Below are 24,462 nucleotides of genomic sequence, written 5' to 3'. Positions count from 1 at the left end.
TAGTACTTCTGCTGTGTTTGACAATCATTTGTCATCTGATCCTCTTCTCAATTTTGGAGTCAACATCCTATAATTTTTCCTAAGTCACCCGAAAAGAACCTATTACAGGAGCTACCCTTATATTTATGGATGGATCAAAAAATAGTACGGATGCTATTACTATAGATAAGGTTACAGAAACATTGTTGTTTAATACTCTATCTGCACAACAAATGGAACTATTAGTAGCTATAGAAGTATTCAAAACCCACCATGAGCCTTTTAACCTATTCTCTGATAGCAAATACATTGTTAATGCTGTTCAAAATTTAGAATTAACTGGTCTGATTTCCCTCACCTCCACTATTACTAAATATTTGCAAAGTTTACAAAAACTTATTTGGGACAAAAAAAATCCCTTTTTTATTGGGCATGTTCGGGCTCATACTGGCCTTCCAGGTCCTTTAAGTTTACACAATGATTTAACAGACATGGCCACCAGAGACCGACACATCTTTAATACGCTTGAAAATGCAAAAACTTTTCATTCCAAATTTCACGTAAATGCTTCCACTCTATGCACACGCTATAAAATTACTAAGGCAACAGCTCTGGACATAGTCAAGTCTTGTGCTAAATGTGTTTTACTTATTCCTAACCCCTCATTAGGAGTAAATCCAAAAGGGCTTCAGCCCAATCATATTTGGCAAATGGAGTAACTCATTATTTAGAATTTGGAAAACTACAATTCATTCATGTGTCTATTGATACCTTTTCAGGATTTATTATGGCCTCTGCTCATACTGGAGAAAAAAAACCAAAGATGTAATAACACACTGTTTATACTCTTTCTCCATCCTAGGAGTTCCCAAACAAATTAAAACAGATAATGGTCCTGGATATACGTCCCAGGCCTTTAAACAATTTTGTTTCACCTTTGGTATTCAACATGTCAGAGGAATTCCCTATAATCCTACTGGACAAAGCATTGTTGAGCGTGCCCATTTAACGCTTAAAAACATGCTTTATAAACAAAAAGGGGGAATAAGGGCATCATACAGATCCCCAAAAGACAAATTGTCTGTTGCCTTGTTCATCTTAAATTTTTAAAATCTTGATTCTGAAGGCTGATAGGCTGCTGACCGTCATTCAGAGCCTAATAAAAAGCATCTACCTCAAGTGCTCTGGAAAGACATTCTATCAGGACAATGGAAAGGCCCGGATCCTGTATTAATCTGGACTCGAGGGTCTGTTTGTGTTTTCCCACAGGACGCACAATCGCCAATTTGGGTGCCGGAGAGATTGGTCAAGGCCTCAATAGAGACCCCAAAACAGGAAGAAGATGAGGAGGCTTCTCCCGCTGATGGTGTTAGTGATTTCTCACCAATTTAATGGAGGAGACTCACATGAACCATGGGGGATAGTGAAGATGTGGCCCTATCCTGTATCCCTTACCAACTCCTCTATTCTATATCCTCCTATTTTTACAACAATTGGCCACATTTCTGCAGTCCGCTGTTCTATGGGGAAAAGAATGGTTTGGGTTTTTGTCCAGGGGAGGTCTCTTGTGTGTTGCATCTGTCCTGTGCATATAGTGTTTATACAAAATGCATTTACATCCACACAGAAAAACAGCCATTATTCGCCACGCTCTTGTCGCAATTGATGCTGGCCCATCCCCCCAAGTCTGGTTAAATATGCTGGACTGGTAGTCAAAGACAGGTAAGATTCATGGGGAGCTCATACCACCCTAAGACAGGAAATGAGGGCTAGAGCCTCATTGTTCAATGACAGGTAAGGATGTTGCTGTGCCGTGGACAACCTAAGACAGGCATGGTCCCTTTTATAAACAGAAAGGGGGAGTTGTGGCGGGTGAAACCCAGGGTCCAGGGTTACGCCACGTGCATCTAAAGATGGCGACTGGCAGAGAGCAAACGGCATCCTGATTATGCCTGGAGAACGGCAGGAAGCATTTACAATTGGCTGCATGATAATCAGTTCAGCTGCCTAGCGCGTGGACAGATATACTTTTCATATATGCTTGAGCGAGTGATCGCTTGACCTTTAACAGGATTGGATGGACATATCTGGTTACAATTGCTTATGCATGAGACTGCTCATATACTGAGGGTGTGTTATCTGAATAAACGGGAAGCTGCTTCATGAACTTCGGAAGAGTACGTGTCTTTTGTCCCGCTGGTTGGGCCGAAAGAGCAAGGAGCGACACCAGCCGCTTGAAGCAGCCCAGGCTAAAAAGCGGCAGTTTTCCGTAATAGGACAGATAATGTAAACCCCAATTAGATAAAAGGGGATAAATAACTGTAAAGTCATAGACATTGAAGTTAAAGCCCAGTACTCTTGCTTTATGACTGGTGATACTGACTTGCTTGATGGTTAAGATCAAACTTAGAGATTGAGATTAAATACAGAGGTCAAGAAAAGTCCATATTTGGGTCTTGCCCTCAAAGTCAGCCTGAACCCAGGGAACAAGAGGCCTTCTCTAAGGAGGTTTGCAACTCTGGGTCACACAACCTCCTGATCAAGGAGATTGATGAGGCCACTATAGGAAAAGCCACTCAGCACCTGCTGCAGAGGAGGGTCAAGGACAAAGGGAGACATCCCTGATGCTTTCAAGGGAAGCCACCTTATCAAGAAGACCCTGCCTAACCAATGGCACTAATGGAGCTAAGAAGCTGCTCTTAAGTTCTCTATGAGTGACCCCTGTGGGAACTCAGCTGACTCTTTAACAGACAGGAACAGGTCACTTTGACCAACTTGATCTTAAACACCTAGCAAAACAGTTAAAACCAAAATATAGCCATTCTTGGGCATTTAAAAGAAATAATAGTTAAATGTAACTTAAGATGTACACTTGTGTTAGCCCACTAGAATAAAGACTAAAAGCTACAAAAGAGAGATTCTTAGGCAAATGTGGCTGATGACTATCAAGAGAAACTGCCAGAGTCAGAAGTTTCAGTCAGTTTAAGGCCGACAGACACAGGTAGGCTTAATCTACGTTGGCTAGTAACAGAAGTATAGAGATCTCTACTAAATGTTGTGTTCACATTCCTGATAACCTGGACAATGTTAAAGTTCCCAAATAAAGGCCTTGTCCTCTCCAGCCTTTGCTAGGCCTTGTTGTGGGAACAACTTCTCAGTTCTTCCACCCCCTGGTGAGGAATTATTGACTTCTGTCATCTTTATGATATGTATTGGCATGTTCCAGATTCTGCAACATTTATATTGTATCAGTCTCATTTCAGTACTCATGTCTTTTTGTTCTTCTCTCATAGAAGCACCCATCCCCAGATGCCTTTACAACCTGCTCTTCCCCAACCAGAATTCTACCATGGACCCCTCAAATGACCTGATTTCTAAAAAGGGAACTCCAAATTGCTTGCCCCACGCTGCCCCCTTTCAGCTCAAAGAAGCCAGAGCAGTCATTGACCCCCTTTCCCTCCAGCAAAGGAGTTCCTAAATTTAGAGGGGTGAAAGCCAGAATTGGGGACAGGCAGTTAGTGTAGAAATAGGGGATCAGTCAAATTGAGGAAATGAAGTCCATGAAAACCATCTGCCTCTGGAAATCTGGAAGACTGCCCATGGGAGAATGGACTTTTTACATCTCACCTGCAAAACCAGCCCCAGTCACTTAGGCAGGAAGGAGAGAGAAGGCTTCGGAAAGAACTGGAGAGCAAAAGATTTTCTTATAAAAACAGAAATGGGGGAATGTAATGTATAAAGCTGCTCCCCTGCCCATTCCGTTGCAGTCATTTTCCCCACCTCCCAACCACTTGTCAATCTGTGAACATCCTAGCTAGCTATTGGTTCATCAGTCAGCTTGCAAGTGTCCTTCTCCATTATTGGTCCCCTGTTAGCCCGGTGGATTCAACCGCCATCTTTCCCTTCTTGCTTTTCTCTCCTACACACTTGCTTTTCCTCCTCCTCACTTTCCACTCTCTCTAGCATGCACTCTTTCCTTTCCTTCTCTTTTCCTCTCATTTTCTCTCTTACCCTGCAGGAGACACTCTGTTTGCTTAATAAATTCCCTTATGTGATTTCCAGTGTCCAGCTGGTTTCCGTGGGGATTCCTTACATAACCTATAAAAGACATAGAGTGTGCTCACTTCCGGGGACTTTAGAACATCAGCCATGGCCTCCTTCTCCTGCCGGGAGAAGTCTGTATTATACCTTTAAATAAACCTGCTTAATATGCTTGCCTTGCGGGCTTCCCTAGTGTTCAATCTTCAACATTAGAAGGAGCAGAACTGGTCACTGGTAAACGGCGGTATCGGTATTAGAAAACTTGATCATAAGATGGCGGCCTAGAGGGTAGCTGCATTTCATGTTTCTCCAGGACTCAGGATTCAAAAGAGGAGATATTGAGACACTTGGGACCAACTCAAAGCAGCCGGGTGAGCCTCTCACGTTGGGCAGGCATCCCGGATGGGATGGTGGTCCCGAAACGCAGGGAACTTTGTGAAGTAGAGCTGCTGGCGAGACGCACCTCCCTCCGCTGGAGCAGTGAACTCGGACAACTGGTAGCGTCGTAGAGGAGGCCGCTCAGCACAGCACTGGGACTCAGAGCAACCACTGGGGCTCCGGTGGCTGCCCAGGGGAGGAGCGGTAAGGAGAGCTGTGTGGACTCAGAACACCGGGGCCTGCCCTGAGGAGGAGGGGGAGGAGGAGCGTGGCTGCTTGGATTCGGAGTGACTATACCAGAGCTACAGGTGGTTGCCAGAGGAGAAGCGGCGCAGCGAGCTGTTTGGACTCAGAGCGACTGCTTCTGAACACTGGGGCCTGCCCTGAGGACGAGGAGGAGGAGGAGGAGTGGGGCCACTTGGATTCGGAGTGGCTATACCAGAGCTACAGGGGGTTGCCAGAGCAGGAGCCGTGTGGCGAGCTGCTTGGAATCAGACCACTTCTGAACACTGGGGCCTGCCCGGAGGAGTAGGAGGAGGAGGAGGAGGAGCGCGGCGGGTCATTTGGACTCGCAGTGACTGCATTAGAGCTCCAGGCGGCTGCTCAGAGGAGGAGGCGATTGGTGAGTTGTTTGGACTTAAAGCGACCGCTCCTGAACACAGGGGGGCTGCCTGGAGGAGAAGTGTGGTGGGTCGCTTCGTCTCGAGTGGCCGCACCAGAGCTCCGGGCAGTTGCACAGAGGACGCGTGCAGCGGGTCACGTGGATTCAGAGCCACTCAGAGCGACCACTCCTGAACACCCAGGGGGTTACTTGGAGGAGGAGGAGGAACCGGGCGGGTCACTTCGACTCGGAGTGATTGATTGCCCAGGGCTACGGGTGATTGCTGGGAGGAGGAGGCACTCAGTGAGTTTCTTGGATTCCTAGTGACTGCACTGGAATACTGGGTGGCTGTCTGGAGGAAGAGGCGTGTGGCGGGTCTCTGGGACTCAGAGCGATTGTACGGGGCCCCAGGTGGCTGGTCAGAGGAGGGGCCGCATAGCCAGGCGATTAGGTACAGAGCAGGGTCCCAGGATCTAGGAGGCTTCTTGGTGGAAGAGCCCCACAGAGACACGCTTAGGGGCGGAGCGAAGGTTCCAGGACTGCGGGCAGATTCTCTGAGGAGGGGCAGACTAAGGAGATTCATCTGTGAAGGGTGAGGCTCCCAGGCCCAGGAGGTAGGGCCGGGCCCCTGGGAACTTTGCAGAGGAAGGCAGCCCAGCCCAGGTGGTAGATGTAAATTGAGGGGAACCTCTAGGAGGGAACTGACCAGCGAGACCTCCCCATTGGGTGAGTCTTCCCTGCCGGGTGAGGTTTCCCCACAAGGACAGTAAAACCAGAGACACAGGCCCAAACAGGCCTTGCCTCAGCCCACAGCCTAGTTCCCCTTTGGATGACCATTGGTCAACAAGTGGAGGCACCTCTGCCCACTAGCAGGGAATATACCCCACCTGAAGGCCACCACTCCTAGAGAGGCAGCTTCCTTGTGGGGCACCGCATTATCAGCTTCCTCCAAGACTTCAGCCTACTGAAGGCTAAGAGGGGATATATATAGAAATCTTCAAGGACATTGTAAGTCAATAGAGGAAATCTGCAATATCTCAGCGGTCCACTGATACCTGAACAATATGAGAAAACAAGGAAAGAAAATGCTGCAAACAAATCTAGATGTTACATCAATAAAACCTAATGACAGCATGGCAGAAGAAATGACAGAAAAGGAGTTCAGAATGTACATAATTAAAATGATCAGAGAAGCAAACGATGAGATGAAAGAGCAAATGCAGGCATTGAATGATCGCACCAATCGACAGTTAAAAGAGCAAATACAGGAAGCAAAAGATCATTTCAATAAAGAGTTAGAGATACTGAAAAAAAACCAAACAGAAATCCTTGAAATGAAGGAAACAATAAACCAAATTAAGAACTCCATAGAAAGCATATCCAGTAGGATAGAACACCTGGAAGACAGAACCTCAGACATTGAAGACAAAATATTTAACCTTGAAAACAAAGTTGAACAAACAGAGAAGATGGTAAGAAATCATGAACAGAATCTCCAAGAACTATGGGATATCATGAAAAGGCCAAATTTAAGAATTATTGGGATTGAGGAAGGCCTAGAGAAACAAACCAAAGGAATGAACAATCTATTCAATGAAATAATATCAGAAAATTTCCCAATCTGAAGAAAGAAATGGAAAATCAAGTTCAAGAGGCTTATTAGGACTCCAAATACACAAAATTACAACAGACCCACACCAAGGCACATTATAATGAAAATACCTAACATACAAAATAAAGACAGAATTTTAAAGGCTGTGAGAGAAAAGAACCAAATTACATTCAGGGGGAAACCCAATACAGATATCAGCAGAATTTTTCAATCCAGACCCTAAAAGCTAGAAGGGCCTGGAACAACATTTTTCAAGCCCTGAAAGAAAATGGATGCCAACCAAGAATCTTATACCCAGCAAAACTTACCTTCAAATGTGACGATGAAATAAAATCCTTCCATGATAAACAAAAGCTAAAAGAATTTACAAAAACAAAGCCTGCATTACTGAACATTCTCAGCAAAATATTCCATGAGGAAGAGATGAAAAACAAAGAAGCAAATCAGCAAAGGGAGGAATTATCCTAAAGGAATTGTCAAACAAAGGAGGAAACAAGTTGTGTCAAACAAATAAATAAATAAAATTTAAAAAATGAACCAAATGACTGGGAAACCAAATCATATCTCAATAATAACCCTGAATGTTAATGGACTGAATTCATCAATCAAAGACATAGACTGGCAGATTGGATTAAAAGAAAGATCCAACAATATGTTGCCTACAAGAGACTCACCTCATAGAAAAAGATACCCATAGACTAAAGGTGAAAGGATGGGGAAAAACATACATGCACATGGACTCAGCAAAAAAGCTGGAGTATCCATCCTCATTTCAGATAATGTGAACTTCAAGCCAAAGTTAGTCAGAAGGGATAAGAAGGTCATTTCATACTGCTTAAGGGAAGCATAAATCAGCAAGATATAACAATCATAAACATCTATGCCCCAAACAGTGGCTCATCCATGTATGTCAAACAAATCCTTCTCAATTTCAGAAACCAAATAGACCATAACACAATAATACTAGGTGATTTTAACACACCTCTCTCACCACTGGACAGATCTTCCAGACAAAAATTGAACAAAGAAACCATAGATCTCAATAACACAATCAATAATTTAGACTTAACAGACATTTATAGAATATACCATCCAACCAAGAGCGAATACACTTTCTTCTCAGCAGCACATGGATCCTTCTCTAAAATAGACCATATATTATGCCACAAAGCTAATGTTAGCAAATACAAGAAGATGGAAACACTACCATGTATTCTATCAGATCATAATGGTTTGAAGTTAGAAATAAATGAAAGAGTAAAACACAGAAACTATTCCAACATCTGGAGATTAAACAATATGCTATTATATGATGAATGGATAACAGAAGATATTAGGAAGGAAATTTAAAAATTCTTAGAGGTAAATGAGAACCAAGAAACATCATATCAAAATCTCTGGGATACTATGAAAGCAGTACTTAGAGGGACATTATTTCATGGAGCGCATTTAATAAAAGAAGTAAAACTCAACAAATAAACGACCTAACACTACAGCTCAAAGCCCTAGAAAAAGAAGAACAGAACAGCACCAAAAGTAGTAGAAGACAGGAAATAGTTAAACTCAGAGCTGAAATCAATGAAATTGAAACAAAAGAAACAATACAAAAAATTGACAAAATAAATAGTTGGTTCTTCGAAAAAATAAACAAAATTGATAAACCTTTAGCCACACTAACAAAGAGAAGACGAGAGAAAACCCAAATCACTAAAATTCGGAATGAACAAGGAAATATCACAACAGACACGAGTGAAATACAAAACATAATTAGAAGCTATTTTGAAAATCTATACTCCAACAAAATAGAAAATTTCGAAGACATCAACAGGTTTCTAGAGACATATGAATTGCCTAAACTGAACGAGGAGGACATACACAATTTAAATAGACCAATTTCAAGTACTGAAATAGAAGAAGTCATCAAAAGCCTACCAACAAAGAAAAGTCCAGGACCAGATGGGTTCTCAGCCGAGTTCTACAAAACCTTTAAAGAAGAGCTCATTCCAATACTTCTCAAAGTATTCCATAAAATAGAAGAGGAGGGAACCCTCCCAAACTCATTCTATGAAGCCAATATCACACTGATACCTAAACCAGACAGAGACTCATCAAGGAAAGAAAATTTCAGACCAATATCCTTAATGAACATCGACGCAAAAATTCTCAACAAAATTTTAGCAAATCGCATACAAAAACATATTAAAAAGATAGTGCACCACGATCAAGTGGTTTTCATCCCAGGAATGCAAGGTTGGTTCAACATCAGGAAATCAATAAACGTAATTCACCATATCAATAGACTTAAAGTCAAGAATCACATGATTATTTCAATAGATGCAGAAAAAGCATTTGATAAAATACAGCACCCCTTCATGCTCAAAACACTAGAAAAAATAGGGATAATGGGAACATTCCTTAACATTGTAAAGGCCATTTATGCTAAGCCCATGGCTAATATCATTCTAAATGGTGAAAAACTGAAAGCATTCCCCCTAAAAACTGGAACAAGGCAGGGATGCCCTCTTTCACCACTTCTATTCAACATCGTTCTTGAGACTCTAGCCATAGCAATTAGACAAACCAAAGAAATTAAAGGGATATGAATTGGAAAAGAAGAACTCAAACTATCCCTGTTCGCTGATGACATGATTATATATTTAGAGGAACCTGGAAATTCCACCAGAAAACTCTTAGAACTCGTAAGTGAATTCAGTAAAGTAGCAGGTTACAAGATCAATGCTCATAAATCCAATGCATTTTTATACATAAGTGATGAATCTTCAGAAAGAGAAATTAGGAAAACTACCCCATTCACAATAGCCTCAAAAAAAATAAAATACTTGGGAATCAATCTCACAAAGAGGTGAAAGACCTCTACAATGAGAAATATACAACACTAAAGAAAGAAATTAAAGAACACCTTAGAAGATGGAAAGATCTTCCATGTTCTTGGATAGGAAGAATTAATATTGTCAAAATGGCCATACTACCTAAAGTGCTATACAAATTCAATGCAATTCCAATTAAAATCCCAATGACGTACCTTACAGAAATAGAGCAAGCAATTATGAAATTCATCTGGAAGATTAAGAAACCCAGAATAGTTAAAGCAATCCTTAGTAGGAAGAATGAAACAGGGGGTATTGCAATACCAGATCTTCAACTCTACTACAAACATAGATTAACAAAAACAGCATGGTATTGATACCAAAATAGAAAGGTAGATCAATGGTATAGAATAGAGGACACAGACACAAACCCAAATAAATACAATTTTCTCATACTAGACAAAGGTGCCAAAAATATGCAATGGAGAAAAGATAGCCTCTTCAACAAATGGTGCTGGGAGAATTGGAAATCCATATGTAACAGAATGAAACTAAACCCATATCTCTCACCATGCACGAAACTAAACTCAAAATGGATTAAGGACCTCGGAATCAGACCAGAGACCCTGCATCTTATAGAAGAAAAAGTAGGTCCACATCTTCACTTTGTTGGCTTAGGATCAGACTTCCTTAACAGGATTCCCATAGCGTAAGAAATAAAAGCAAGAATCAACAACTGGGATAGATTCAAACTAAAAAGCTTTCTCTCAGCAAAGGAAACTATCAGCAATGGGAAGAGAGAGCCTACGGAGTGGGAGAATATCTTTGCCACTCATACTTCAGATAGAGCACTAATTTCCAGAATATATAAAGAACTCAAAAAACTCTACATGACGAATACAAATAATCCAATCAACAAATGGGCTAAGGATATGAACAGACACTTCACAGAAGATGTACAAGCAATCAACAGATATATGAAAAAATGTTCACCATCTTTAGTAATAAGAGAAACGCAAATCAAAACTACACTCAGATTCCATCTCACCCCAATTAGAATGGTGATTATCAAGAATACAAGCAACAATAGGTGTTGGCGAGGATGTGGGGAAAAAGGTACACTCATACACTGGTGGTGGGGATGCAAATTAGTGCAGCCACTCTGGAAAGCAGTATGAAGATTCTTTAGAAAACTTAGAATGGACCCACCATTTGACCCAGCTATCCCACTCCTTGGCCTATACCCAAAGGACTTAAAATCAGCATACTACAGAGATACAGCCACATCAATGTTCATAGCTGCTCAATTCACAATAGCCAGACTGTGGAACCAACCTAGATGCCCTTCAATTGATGAGTGGATAAAGAAACTGTGCTATATATATACAATGGAATATTACTCAGCCATAAGGAATGATAAAATTATGGCATTTGCAGGCAAATGGATGAAATTGAAGAATATCATGCTAAGTGAGATAAGCCAATCTCAAAAAGCCAAAGGACGAATGATATCGCTAATAAGTGGATGATGACACATAATGGGGGGGGGAGGGAAGGGTTAGTGTTAGGGTTAGAGTTAGGGTTAGGGTGGGGGGCAAGTATGGAGGAAGGAAGGACTGTATAGAGGGAAAAGAGGGGTGAGAGGGGTGGGGGGAAGGGAAAAAATAGCAGAATGAATCAAACAACATTACTCTATGTAAATTTATGATTACACAAATGGTATGCCTTTACGCCATGTACAAACAGAGAAGCAACATGTATCCCATTTGTTTACAATAAAATAAAAAATAAAAAAAGAATAAATCAATCAATCAATAAATAAATTTACATAGGGTAATATTTGATTCATTCTGCATTATTTTGACTCCATGTACAAATAGAGAAACAACATGTATCCCATTTGTTTATAATAAAAAAAATTTTTTTAAAGATTCAAAAAAAAAAAGAGGAAAAGAAAACTTGATCATTATCTTGGGGCATTTCTGATAAAATGCTAATGATAAGAACAGTTGTCCTCAGAACTTGTATTCATGTTTTCAAGGTAAGAGTTTGTTATTCATTCAGATCACTGTTTCAGAAATGGAATATTCTAATGTAGTTGAACATTCAAATGATAACCTAAAACTTGAAATATCATGCATAGATTTTTAAAAAAATTATTGGTAAAAAAGCATAAAGACACACTATCAGTGTTAACAACACCCAGGTAGAGCAGATTCCTGCTTGGAGGTGTGAACTGGCTGGGAAAATAAAATATCTGAAATAATCAATAAGGAAAAAAAGACAACAGACAGAAAACAGTTTTAAAAGCAGTGTGCCTGGTGGGTCTTCCAGCTCTGATAGGAACAGGAACTGAACAAGGGAAAAAGGCCCAAATTCTTTATTTAAGGGGAAATACATCAAAAGTTTCAGTGTGGCAGTGATACTGCTGTTTATTGGTGACGAGTTCTGCTCCTTCTAATGTTGAAGTTTGAACACTAGAGAAGCAGCCAAGGCAAGCATATTAAGGAGGTTTTATTTAAAGGTAATAATACAGACTTCTCCCGGCAGGAAGAAGGGGGCCATGGCTGATGTTCTAAAGTCCCCAGAAGTGAGTGCACCCTACATCTTTTATAGGTTAAAGTCTCTTTTGTTCTCCAGTTCTCTCCCCACTTATCTCTCCTTCCTGCCTACGTGACTAGGCCTGGTTTTGCATTAAGTGAAAAGCCATGGGCAGGGGGAGGGCCAAGGTGATTCAGGCAGGCAAAGGCCCAGGGGGCATTAATTAGCAGCTCCTTGTTTGCAGTCCTTGATAAAGGCAGGTAAACTTGGTAATCAATGAGCTCCAGAGATCCTTGACATTCCATTCTTCCAGGGCCAGTCTCCAACTTCCAGAGGCAGATGGCTTCATGGCTTCATTTCCTCGCATTGACCTGATCCCCTATTTCTACACTAACTACCTGTCCTTAATTCTGGCTTCAGCAGGCTTCTTGAGGAAAACAGGATAAGAGTGGGGAAAACAAGTTGTTTGGGGCTTGGCAGGTTAAGCCCATCTCCGTGTTTGAACCTAGGGCTGGGAACTAAGGCAGGGCGCCAGCATCTGGGCATTCTTGAACTGGGGAATTTCACCCAGGTGTTCCCAGAAAAGTAGTCTCTCAGCCTTCTGATGGCTCAAACAAACCCATAATTTATACATGGCTTCCAACAACACACAGTCTGCACTGCAGAGAATGTCATCGTTCCTTGTGCCTTCCCTCCAGTGGAACAGAAATGTAAAGTACTGACAATCTAGCAGAGAGTGCTACTTTTTCATTATACTGTTGTGCCCAGCAGCTCAAGACCCCACAAAGACCACCAGAGACCACGATCAATGTAAGCAACAAAGAGTCATTTATTAGCAAGCTCGAGCCTGGTTCTCCGCACACTTGGTAAACGGTGATGCTAAGAGGCCCTGAGCCCTTGTTCAGTAGGCTTTTTATAATGAAAGGCAAACAGTTTTACAGTGTTCTTTTTGATTGGCTAACATATAAAATTGTATACAAAGCATGTCATTTTAAGTTGTGGGTCACCCTGACCTCCGAGAGGAGGGTTATCATTATCTTTAAGTTTGCTTTTGTGCCAGCAAAGTTTGCTTTTGGGTCAGTCACCTGGCCTTTACAGATAAGAGATGAAAATTCTTTGCAACTTTTATGAGGGGTTGAGGGCAGTTTGGGAAGAGCCTCCTATTTGAATTCACACAGGTGCGGGCTCTTTCTAGTTTTACAATACAATTCTATTGTATGGAACTCTTGGTTCCTCTAGCAACAGTGTCATTGATAGTTATGGGGTGCTAGATAGGTATTTGCTGAATGCATGCATAAACAGCTGAGTAAATGAATGATGCTTATCGATGAACATCTTTAGAAAAAATACATCTTAAGTTTGTTGAAAGTTGGTTTTCCAAATTGCCTAGAAATATTTGCAAGTTTCAGAAATCACTATTTGTAATTATAACCGAAATGGAATGATAACATGGATTCTTTCACTTTATTAAATTGCCTTACTTGAAGATCAATATAAGTGTTAGGTTGGATTCAGGTGGATGGATGAGAGGGGGCAGGGTAGCAGGCAGCCAATGCCAAAGAACAACCAATCAGACTCCAGCAGATAAACCCTAGTGGCACCTCGTAACTGCCCATCAATCAACGGAGTCCCCAGCCAACCCCAGGGGGACACTAAACCCTCAAGCCTTCCCCCACCTATCCCGGACTACAAAACGCGCCCCATTGGGCCATGACGAGGATTCCCCGGCCCTTGACCCTGGCCTTCACCTTGGAGGACTGGTGAATCAAGCCCAAGAGCTAATCCCAATAAAGCTTTGTTCAGCCGCTTTTGGTCTGGCCCCTTTTTGGCCACCCACATCTGACCTTACAATAAGTTTTAGAGAATATTGTGAAACACTAGTTGTGGAGCCTGAATTTCTGTGTTTGAAGTCTTGGTCTTCCAGTGACCCTATGTATGTCAGTGGGTAAGTTACTCATCCTGCTTAGTTCCCTTTTTCTTCAAGTACCTAATGCTACCTACCTTTCATAATTTGTAGGAGGATTGAATTGAGTTCAGCACTTGTATAGTGCTAGAATGATGTGTAGTGATTGCATAGTGATTACTGCAAAAGCTAACTCCATCCATTATCTGAGGAGAGTTTCCCTAGCATAAGGACTTCATAATACATTCCAAATGGGTTTTAGTGCCTGTGAAGGTTTGTTTTCATTGAAAATGACATTAGCACAAAAAAAAAAAAAAAAAAAAAAACCCATATTTCCTTATATCATGCAATACAAGTAGCATGTTTTTCCTTTTGCTTTGTGGTGAGAACTCAATTCAATGATCTGCTATGACATCAGTAGTAGTATTCTTTGTCCCTGATGTAATTCTGTTTAAAGTTGAATCCCTCTAATAAAAAACAGTTGTACTTAAACAGCCTGTAAAATTTATAAAGATGAGTAATAAATGACCAGTGAAGTGATTTTATATAAAAACAGTAGTTTTAGATATTCCTACTATTTTACACATGTTATATTTGTCCGAAACTATTTTATGTTTCTTTTAGGTCCACAAGGAATACTTCTAAGAAAAAGTTATCGTAAAAAACCCTAATATATATTGAAAAATCATAAAAGGCAAATTGATACATTATAAAACCATAAGTTAAAATGTATTTGTAAGGCAAAGCGATAAAGAATTTTTTTAATGTAAATACATTTAAGTTTGAAAAATGAATAAGAAAAATTCATCACTGACAATGGTATCCTTTGACAAAAATTGATTCTTCGAAGAAGTACCTATGCTTCCCCTTATATAAAAAAATGAATCATTAATACTTGTGTCCACTTTAGAATATGTATATATGTATATTTGGGAACTTTTTTTTGTACCAGGGATTGAACTCAGGGGCACTTGACCACTAAGCCACATTCCCATTTTTATTTTGTATTTTCTTTAGAGACAGGGTCTCACTGAGTTGCTTAGCACCTCACTGTTGCTGAGGCTGGCTTTGAACTCCCAATCCTCCTGCTTAACCTCCGAATTGCTGGGATTACAGGTGTGCACCACCGTGCCAGGCTTGGGATCATTTTTAATGTTATCATTTTATAGGTCAAGAAACTAAGAAACACTGTGGATGACCTTAATGACTTAACTCTGAAAGAGCTTCAAAGAATTGTGAGCTGCATCACCTGATTATGAGACTGTTTTGCTGGTGATTGAACAACTTGGGATGGAGGGTGAAGGTAGAAGCACTGCATACACACAAGGCTGTTTCATGCATATCATTGTAACATATATACTCAGCGCAGCACTGGACCACGGGTCACTGATGTGTCACGGTGCTGTCCATGTCAGAAATATGCTTCATAGGAAAACATACTGACTATGGTACAGTGATGGGCAAAGACCTAGGCCAATCCCTAGTGCACTATGCTCCGTGGGAATGGCCCGCCCGGTACTTTTATTCATGCTGCCGCTTCAGGTCAGGTTACCATTGTCTGCACCCGGAGTTCTGCAACCACCTTAGAACAGTTTTCCCTGCAACCCCACCTCCCCAAACCGACCCCTACTCTGTAACTATTATATTCTTTAAAAAATCAGATTTGATGTTTAAAAGTCAGGTATCATCTTCTCATTTCAATAAAGGTGTAACCCCTTAATGTTGATCCTGCATTTCTCTGTGCCCTATCCACGGTGATAGAAGATTGGTTTTGCAATAGAGGTTTTGTTTGCAATACAAACAAAAGGGAAGTGTTCTTTTTTTTTTTTTTTCTTTTAAACAAATGGGATACATGTTGTTTCAGTTTGTACATGGAGTAACAGCACACCATTTGCATATTCATACATTTACATAGAGGAATGATGTTTGATCCATTCCGTTATTTTTTTCCTTCCCCCACCCCTCCCACCTCTCTTTTCCCTCCAACAGTCCCTCCTTCCTCCATTCTTGTCCCCCTTCCACCCACCATTACGCGTCATCATCCGCTTATCAGTGAGATCATTCGTCTTTGGATTTTTGAGATTGGCTTATCTCACTTAACATGATATTCTCCAACTTCATTCATTTGCCTGCAAATGCCATAATTTTATTATTCTTTATAGCTGAGTAATATTCCATTGTATATATATATACCACAGTTTCTTTATCCATTCATCAACTGAAGGGCATCCAGCTTGGTTCCATAGTCTGGCTATTGTGAATTGAGCCGCTATGAACACTGATGTGGCTGTATCTCTGTAGTATGCTGATTTTAAGTCCTTTGGGTATAGGCCGAGGAGTGGGATAGCTGGGTCAAATGGTAGGTACATTCCAAGTTTTCTAAGGATTCTCCACATTGCTTTCCAGAGTGGCTGCACTAATTTGCATCCCCACCAGCAGTGTATGAGTGTACCTTTTTCCCCACATCCTCGCCAACACCTACTGTTTCTTGTATTCTTGATAATCGCCATTCTAATTGGGGTGAGATGGAATCTTAGTGTGGTTTTGATTTGCATTTCTCTTATTACTAGAGATGGTGAACATTTTTTCATATGTTTGTTGATTGTTTGTAGATCTTCTTCTGTGAAGTGTCTGTTCATATAAGGGAAGTGTTCTTGATGTGTGATCAATGGAATATATAAAAATTGTTCAATGGAAGAAATTTTGCCGTATGCATTAAGCACATATTTAATCACCATAATCAGTATAGTTACTAAATCATCATCTATAAAGTTCTCTTCATAACCCTTAATATTTCCCCATTAAGCACCTTCCAATTATTTTTCAAAGTATTAGTACAACAGCAGTGTGTGGGTGTTCCAGTTCCTCACCATCTTCACGCATTGTATCAGTTTATTTTTTAAAATTTAATTTTTTAACCAGGGTTGAACCCAGGGGCACTTAACCACTGAGCCACAACCCTAGTCCTTTTTGAAAACATTTTATTTAGAAAGAGGGTCTTGCTGAGTTTCTTAGGGCCTCTCTAAGTTGCTATGACTTTGAACTCATGATCATCCTGCCTCAGATTCCTGAGCCACTGGAATTACAGGCATGTGCTACTTGTGCCTGGCTCAGTTTTGTTTTATCCTTTTTAAATTTTATTCCTTATCTTGGGTGCCCATTTTGCTTTTCAGTATGGTTTTATTGTGCATTACAATAATTGATTTTGAATATCTTGCGTGTGCTCATTTTTCATTTGTGTATTATTTTTACTGGAGTGTATATTTAACATTAGCCATTTTAAAATCAGGTCCATTGCTATTGCTGGGTTTTAAGAGTTCATTATGTATTCTGCGCACCATTCCATTATAACTATATATTTTGGTAGGGCCTCCTACTCTGTTTGTGCCTGGACTTTTTAAAGTCTTTAATAGTGTCTTTTGAAGACCATAAGCTTTAAATTTTGATGAAGTTCAATTTATGCATTTGCTCAATTGTGGATTTTGATTTTGTGGCACAAGTATGAAATCTCTGACTTGATAAATCTCACAAAGATTTCCATGTGTGTCTTTCAAGGAGTTGTGTAGGATTACATTTTGCATTTAGATCTATGATCCATTTTGAATTAATTTTTAGATATAGTATAACTATGTATCCAAGTTCTTTGTGTGCACATGGATATCCATTTGTTCAGGAACCACATTTGACGGGCTGGGGTTGTGACTCAGTACTAGAGCACTTGCCTCTTGCACGTGCTGGGTGCGAACCTCAGCACCATATAAAAAAATAAAATGAATAAAGATATTGTGTCCATCTACAACTAAAAAAAAAAAAATTTCCTTTGAAAAGAACTTACTTTGAAAAGACTGTCCCTTCTTCAAATCACTGTCTTTATGCCTTTATTAAATAGAAGTTGACAATTCATTTTTGGGTCTATTTCTGTAATTTTTATTGTTGTCTCTTTATATATTAGGCTTTTCTAGACTAGTATTTCAGTATTATGACTAGTATAGATTTTTAGTACTTGAAATTATCCTTCCTATCCCACACATTGTGTTGTGTTTTAAGGGTTCCTTTGGCTATTATAAATCCTTTGCATTTCTATATGATTTTTATAGGTTCTTTCAAGTTATACAAGATAGAATTCATTTTGACATAATTATAAAAGTAGGTCTCCAATACTTCCCCTTAACCAGTTCTCCTCTACTCCCTGCTTCGTTCCCTAGTGATTTTTCTGCCATTTGCCTGTAGTTATTTTTTAAAATTAATTTCTTGTGGATGTACATGGTGAAATTTACTATGGTATATTCCTATATATATATGTAGACACACACACACACACACACACACACACACACACACACAGGAATGTTAGTCAGATTCATTCTACTGCCTTTCCTTATCCCATTCCTCATCCCTTCCCTTCATTCCCATTTGTCTACTCCTCTTTCTTCTCATTTTTGTCACCTGCCCCTTATTGTGAATTAGCTTCCACATATCAGAGAAAACATTTGACTTTTGGCTTTTGGGGATTGGCTTATTTCACTCAGTATGACAGTCTCCACATCCATCCCTTTACTGGCAAATGCCATAAAGTCATTCTTCTTTATGGCTGAATAATACTCCGTTATGTATACATACCATATTTTCTTTATCCACTCATCTGTTGAAGGCCATCTAGGTTGGTTGCATAGCTTAGTTATTGTGAATTGAGCTGCTATAAACATTGATGTGGCTGCGTCACTTTGGATTTATACCAAGGGGTGGGATAGCTGTTCATATGGTAGTCCCAGTCCTAGTTTTTTGAGGAATCTCCATACTGGTTTCCATAGTGACTGAATAATTTGCAATTCCATCAACAATGTATGAGTGCATCTTTTTCTCCACATCCTCGCCAACAATGTTACTTGTGTTCTTGATAATTGCCATTCTGACTGTATTGAGATGAAAATCTCAGGGTCGTTTTAATTTGCATTTCTCTAATTGCTAGAGATGTTGAACCTTTTTTTTTCACATATATATCGATCATTTGTAGTTCTTCTTTTGAGAAGTATCTGTTTAGTTTCTTTGCCCATTTATTTATTTACTTTTTGATGTTAAGTGCAGGGTATCCGGTCTAATTTCTTACATTCCTGGAATAAAACCCACTTGATAATGGTGCACCATCTTTTAAATGTGCTTTTGGTATGCAATTTGCCAGTATTTTATTAAGAATTTTTGTATCTATATTCATCAGGGATATTGGTCTGAAGTTTTCTTTACTTGATGTGTTTTTGTCTGGTTTTGGTATCAGGGTGATACTGGCTTCATAGAATGAGTTTGGCAGAGTACCTTTTCTATTTCATGGTATAGTTTGAGGAGGATTGGTGTTAGTTCTTCTTTCAAGGTTTGGTACAACTTGGCTGAGAATCCATCCATCCAGTCCTTGGCTTTTCTTTATTGGAAGATTTTGATGGCTACTTCACTTCCATTACTTGAAATTGGTCTCTTTAAGTTTTCTATATTCTCCTGGTTCAATTTGGGTAGACCATATGACTCCAGGTATTTATCCTTATTTTTGATATTTTATAGCTTATTTGAGTATAAATTTCCTTTCTTTTCTTTTTTTTTGTAGCAGGTATTGAACCCAGGGGCACTTTACCACTGAGCTACATTCCGAACCTTTAAAAAACATTATTTTGAGATAGAGTCTTGCTAAGTTGCTTAGGGCATTTCTAAATTGCTGAGGCTGGCTTTGAACTGCAATTCTAGTGTTTCAGCCTCCAGAGTCACCATGCCTGGCTCAAGGAGTATAAATTTTCAAAGTAGTTTCTGATAATCCTCTGGATTTCAATAGTGTCTGTGGTGATATTTCCTTTTTCATCTTGGATTTTGGGAGGAATTACACTTGGAGAATAGTCAAAGAAGAATCAAATCCAATTTAAACACTAGCAATAAATCAAAATGTCAGGAAATAAAAATCATCTCGAAATCATAATATGGAAAGTAAATGGTTTAAACTCTTAAATCAAAAAACACAGGTTGGATTGGATTTAAAAACGAGGCCCAACAGTATGCTGTCTGCAAGACTCACCTCACAGGTAAAGATATCCACACACTGAGGTGAAAGGATAGGAAAAAACATACCATTCACACGGATCTTGTAAACAAGCAGACATTACTATCCTCATATCAAATAGAATGGACTCAAGCCAAAGTTAATCAAATGAGAGACAAAGAAGGTCATTTAATACTTCTTAAGGGAATCATACATCAACAAGATACGAGTGTAAATATTTATGCCCCAAACAATGGAGCATCTACGTATGTCAAGCAAACACATCTCAATGTTAAGAATCAAATAGACCACAACACAATAATACTGGGTAACTTTAACGGCCCCGCTCATCACTGGATAGGTCATCCAAACAAAAACTAAAGATGCAGCAGAACTAAAAAATACAATTAGGGCTGAGGATATAGCTCAGTTGGTAGAGTGCTTGCCTTGCAAGCACAAGGCACTGGGTTCAATCCCCAGCACCGCAAAAAACAAACAAACAAAATACAATTAATAATTTAAACTTGACATATATAGAATATTTCATCTATCAATGACTGAATTCACTTTCTTCTCAGTAGCACATGGAACATTTTCTAAACTAACCCATATTTTAAGTCACAAAGCAAATCTTAACAAATATAAAAAATAAAGATAATTCCTTGGATTCTATCAGATTCATGTGATTTTGTTTTGATTTTACTTTGTGGTGATGAGCCTGGAACCCAGGGCTTTGTGCATGCCAGGCAACTTCAGCTGCTCTAAGACTGAGCTATAACCCTAGCTCTCCTTATGTGTTTAAAAAATTCAGCTTGTTAATTCAAAAATGAGAACTGCTGGCCTTTTAAGAATGAAATTGTGAGAATTGACATTTTTATAATCTTTGGAGTCCTGGACAATGTTTATCTTTTCATTGATGTAGGCCTTAATTTTTTTCAGTAATATTTTGTTTTTGTGTCTAGATATTTCTATATTTTATCACATGTATGTATATTGTAGATGTTCTTCATAAAATTCTAGGATTTTTTTTCTGTTGTAAAATATATTTTCATTTGACACATGGTAACTATGCATATTTATGTGGCAGAGTGTAATATTTCAATAGATACTTATTACATGTTCTGCTCAGATCAGGGTCATGGGCACACCTACACAACATGTAAAGACCAGTGAGGTAATTGGCATAGCCTTCTTTTCCAAGGATTTGTAGGTTGTTATTTCTATTTTGTTTTCTTCCTGAAAACAGATACGGCTAACCTTTTGAAAGTCTGGGATGCAGTCAATTCCTATAAAAGTCTAACCGTTCTTAAAGTCACTGTGAACTACATAAAGAAGAAAAGTAAAGCACTGAAAAGTAAGTTAGTGGACTCTACAGAAGGAATCCCCAGAAACAAGCGAAATCACAGAGTACGAAAAAGTACCAACGGAAACAGCACTCTCCAAACTGCAGTATGAGAACGGTTTTAAAGCACCATGGGAAGTATTTGTTTAAGACTGAGGGTTCGCAGGAGGAGTTTTGTAATTAGTGACTTATCTTCTGGGACTTTATAGGGGGAAACACTTGGTCTGATCGAGTATGAAATGTACAGAAACAATGGAACAGGTTGTTAGCCATGAATACTTTTGATAATGAAATGCGTAGTCTTCCAAATGATGACATTAATGATTATAGAGAAGTTGACTACATAGCAATTTCGTAAATTTTTGAAACATAGAATTTCGGGTTGTTTTAATATCTTTGTATTACATGTAATGCTGTGAGGAATGTTAATATATTTTCTATGCTTTTATTTACATTGGATAAATTCTTTCATATAGAATCATTTGGTTAAAACACAGGAATTGGTAGGCTGGCCTAGCCAGGTGCCCGCGAGCCACCCTAGGGCTTGTGCCAGCAGGTTGGCGGGGAATGAGGCTGGTGAGGGGCTGCTGTTCCTCCAGAAACCTAGCTGAGGTGCTGGAGGCTGTGTTCACCTCCCCGCTTTCCAAGGCATTGCTGCAGGTAGCTGGAATGTTCCTGTCTTACCACACACAGCTCTCTATGTGGCTGATTCAGAAACTCATTGGTCTAGAGAGTGTCGTGACCATAAGACAGCCAAGAAAAGAACTACTATGAAAACCTCATTGGCACTTGAGAAATCATTCCAGAGAGTGCCAAGTCCTTGGGATCGTGGTCCCAGGAATTGCAGTAACTCCAATGGGCTCAGGTAGCAATCGACCTCAGGAAACAGAATTTGGAGAATGTGGTTTTGTTCTATTATTTCATCAAATTGAAGGAATAAAAATGCAACCCTTTCATTTTACTGAAGATCCAAAGAATTTAACACCAGAAAGACATCAACCTCCTGAAGTAGGTCTTCTGGATAACTCTGAACTTCACGTGATCCTCATCTTTGGCCATAATTGCTGCAATGTGGGAGCCAATAATTACCTGCAGGAGTAGTCAGCACCTTCAGTGACAGGAATATTACTTTAGCTGGAGGCCAGGTGGACAACCCGTCATTACTGACTGCTGAAAAGAACCAGCTGGATATTGATGCCACAGATGTGGCTAGATGTCACTGGCTCTTTGCAGTAACAAATCCGCGGATATTTGTCACTGCCTGCAGCAACTATTTGCACGGGTCTTATGGGTGGTGGGCTGGAAACTGAGCTACTTCTATCTCTGGGCTGCTTCCTTGCTTGCTTGTTTATTGAGGATAGAGGAAATGAGGCTTACTTGCTTTGAGAGGAGAGAGAGACTACACTTTCAGAGATCCATATCTTCTTAGTTCTGCTGCTTCTTATTAAAGGTGCGTCCTGCATCCTGTGAACTAAGGGTGCGACTACCTAAGGTACTTTAGTGATGCGTCCGGCTTACTGCGATCTGTGATCTGCAACCTAAAGGTGTGTTCTCAGTTCTCCACTCTGCAATCTGCCTTCCACCACTGCCCCTACTCACTGCTTCTATCTGCTTGCCGTTTCTTCTTCTTCCTTTCTGCTAATGGCGTCTCTCCACTTCTTTCTGCTAGCTGCTGCTCTTACTACTTCTTCCTTTCTGCTAGTGGCTTCTCTCCGCTTCTACTAGCTGCTGCTCCACTGTCCTCTCGCCTTCCGCCTATGGCCCGCTTAGATCACCTCCAGGAAGCGGAGGGCAGGGCCACGCCTCTTATGCAAAGATTAAGCAAGACGCTAGATGTCCGAAAAGGCACGATTAGGAGTGCTCAAGAACACATGCGCATACATTGTGTGCGTGGACGATAAATCACCTGAGTGTGCTTATGTCAATTAACCTCCTCGCTGCCTATGTGATCAGGCGCCGTTCTGGCGCCATCCGCATGGCACAGCCCCCAACAGCTAGACTCATTTAGTGGGCACCCAATTCAGAGTGCCACAGTGCTCCTTAATGAGGATGTCAATGACAAGAAGACTGCTGAGGTGACCATGAAGCCCTCAAAGCAGCCAACATTCCAGAACAGAATACCATTGGCTTCATGTTTGCATGCATTGGCAGGGGCTTTGTTACAGAGCCCAGGGAAGGTCCAGGCTGATGCATTTAGGAAATTTTTTCCTAGCGTTCCCTTGTTTGGCTTCTTTGGAAATGAAGAACTTGGATGTGAAATTGGATAGTCACTGGAATCTTTACATGGAGAAAATGTAATGAGATAAAGGATGATCTGTTTCACAGCTATACAACAATGGTACTCATTCACCAGCTGTCATCTAAATAAAGCCATCTTTTTTGGGGGCAGGGTACCAGGGATTGAACTCAGAGGCACTCAACCACTGAGCCACATCCCAGTCCTATTTTGTATTTAGAGACAGGGTCTTGCTGAGTTGCTTAGCACCTCACTTTTGCTGAGACTGGCTTTGAACTTGAGTTCCTCCTGCCTCAGCCTCCCAAGCCACTGCTCCTGGCTAAATAAAGCCATCTTTAAAGTGGGTTTCACAACTTTGACTTTTGGGTTTGGCTTTTTCCAGAAAATGGAAACTTGAGCTATGTGTATTACAAAAGAAAACTTTAGCTTGATCTGTTCTGTAGCTTTGATTGATGCTCTGAGTCCACATTGGGGTAGTTTTTAATATATTAGGATAAAGGACAACTTTGTACATAACACACACCAGGAGTTGAAAGCTTTGCATCAGGCACAAGCAAAGAAGTTGTGGCCATGTTCACCCATCATAGATGCTGTGTGAGGTGACTTTCAATAGTCTTCCTGCAAGGGAAGATCAAAAGGGGATTCACCAGTTAAGATTTAAGGCAGTCTGTGTCTACCTCTTTGTATTGGTAAGTGACCTTTTAGCAGACCAGTGAAGACATCTTTTTCTCCCTTAATATCAGAGAAAAATGTATAGCTTGAGAAATCTTTCGATTTTACCAGTTTTCCCCCCAGAGGCTGTAACAATATTATTTTTACTTACTTGATAAAAATGGAACTGTTTTGATTACTCACAGTTGCTCAGTCAGATAAATTGCTGAGACTATATTTTTTATAAGTAATCTATTTTTCTCAATGAAGAAATTCCAAGAGAAGAATTTTTTTTTGCATGTAGTTCCATGTAGCCAATTGACAGACCAGAAAA

At 40.1% G+C, this 24,462-nt stretch overlaps 1 pseudogene across 1 annotated transcript; it reads left to right on the top strand.

The window, feature by feature from the left end:
- Window positions 1-15,373: 15,373 nt before the first annotated feature.
- LOC306641439 (F-box only protein 22-like) lies at window positions 15,374-23,609 on the top strand (annotated as a pseudogene). The gene is made up of 5 exons: window positions 15,374-15,425; window positions 19,883-19,942; window positions 21,146-21,253; window positions 21,890-22,456; window positions 23,240-23,609. The product of its transcript is annotated as an F-box only protein 22-like (transcript).
- The last annotated feature ends 853 nt before the right edge of the window (window positions 23,610-24,462 follow it).

This window comes from Sciurus vulgaris (genome assembly GCF_902686455.1).
Source record: "Sciurus vulgaris genome assembly, chromosome: 12".
Classification (NCBI taxonomy): domain Eukaryota; kingdom Metazoa; phylum Chordata; class Mammalia; order Rodentia; family Sciuridae; genus Sciurus; species Sciurus vulgaris.
The sequence above is the reverse complement of the archived record's forward strand: the minus strand, read 5'-3'. Positions and strand labels throughout refer to the sequence as shown.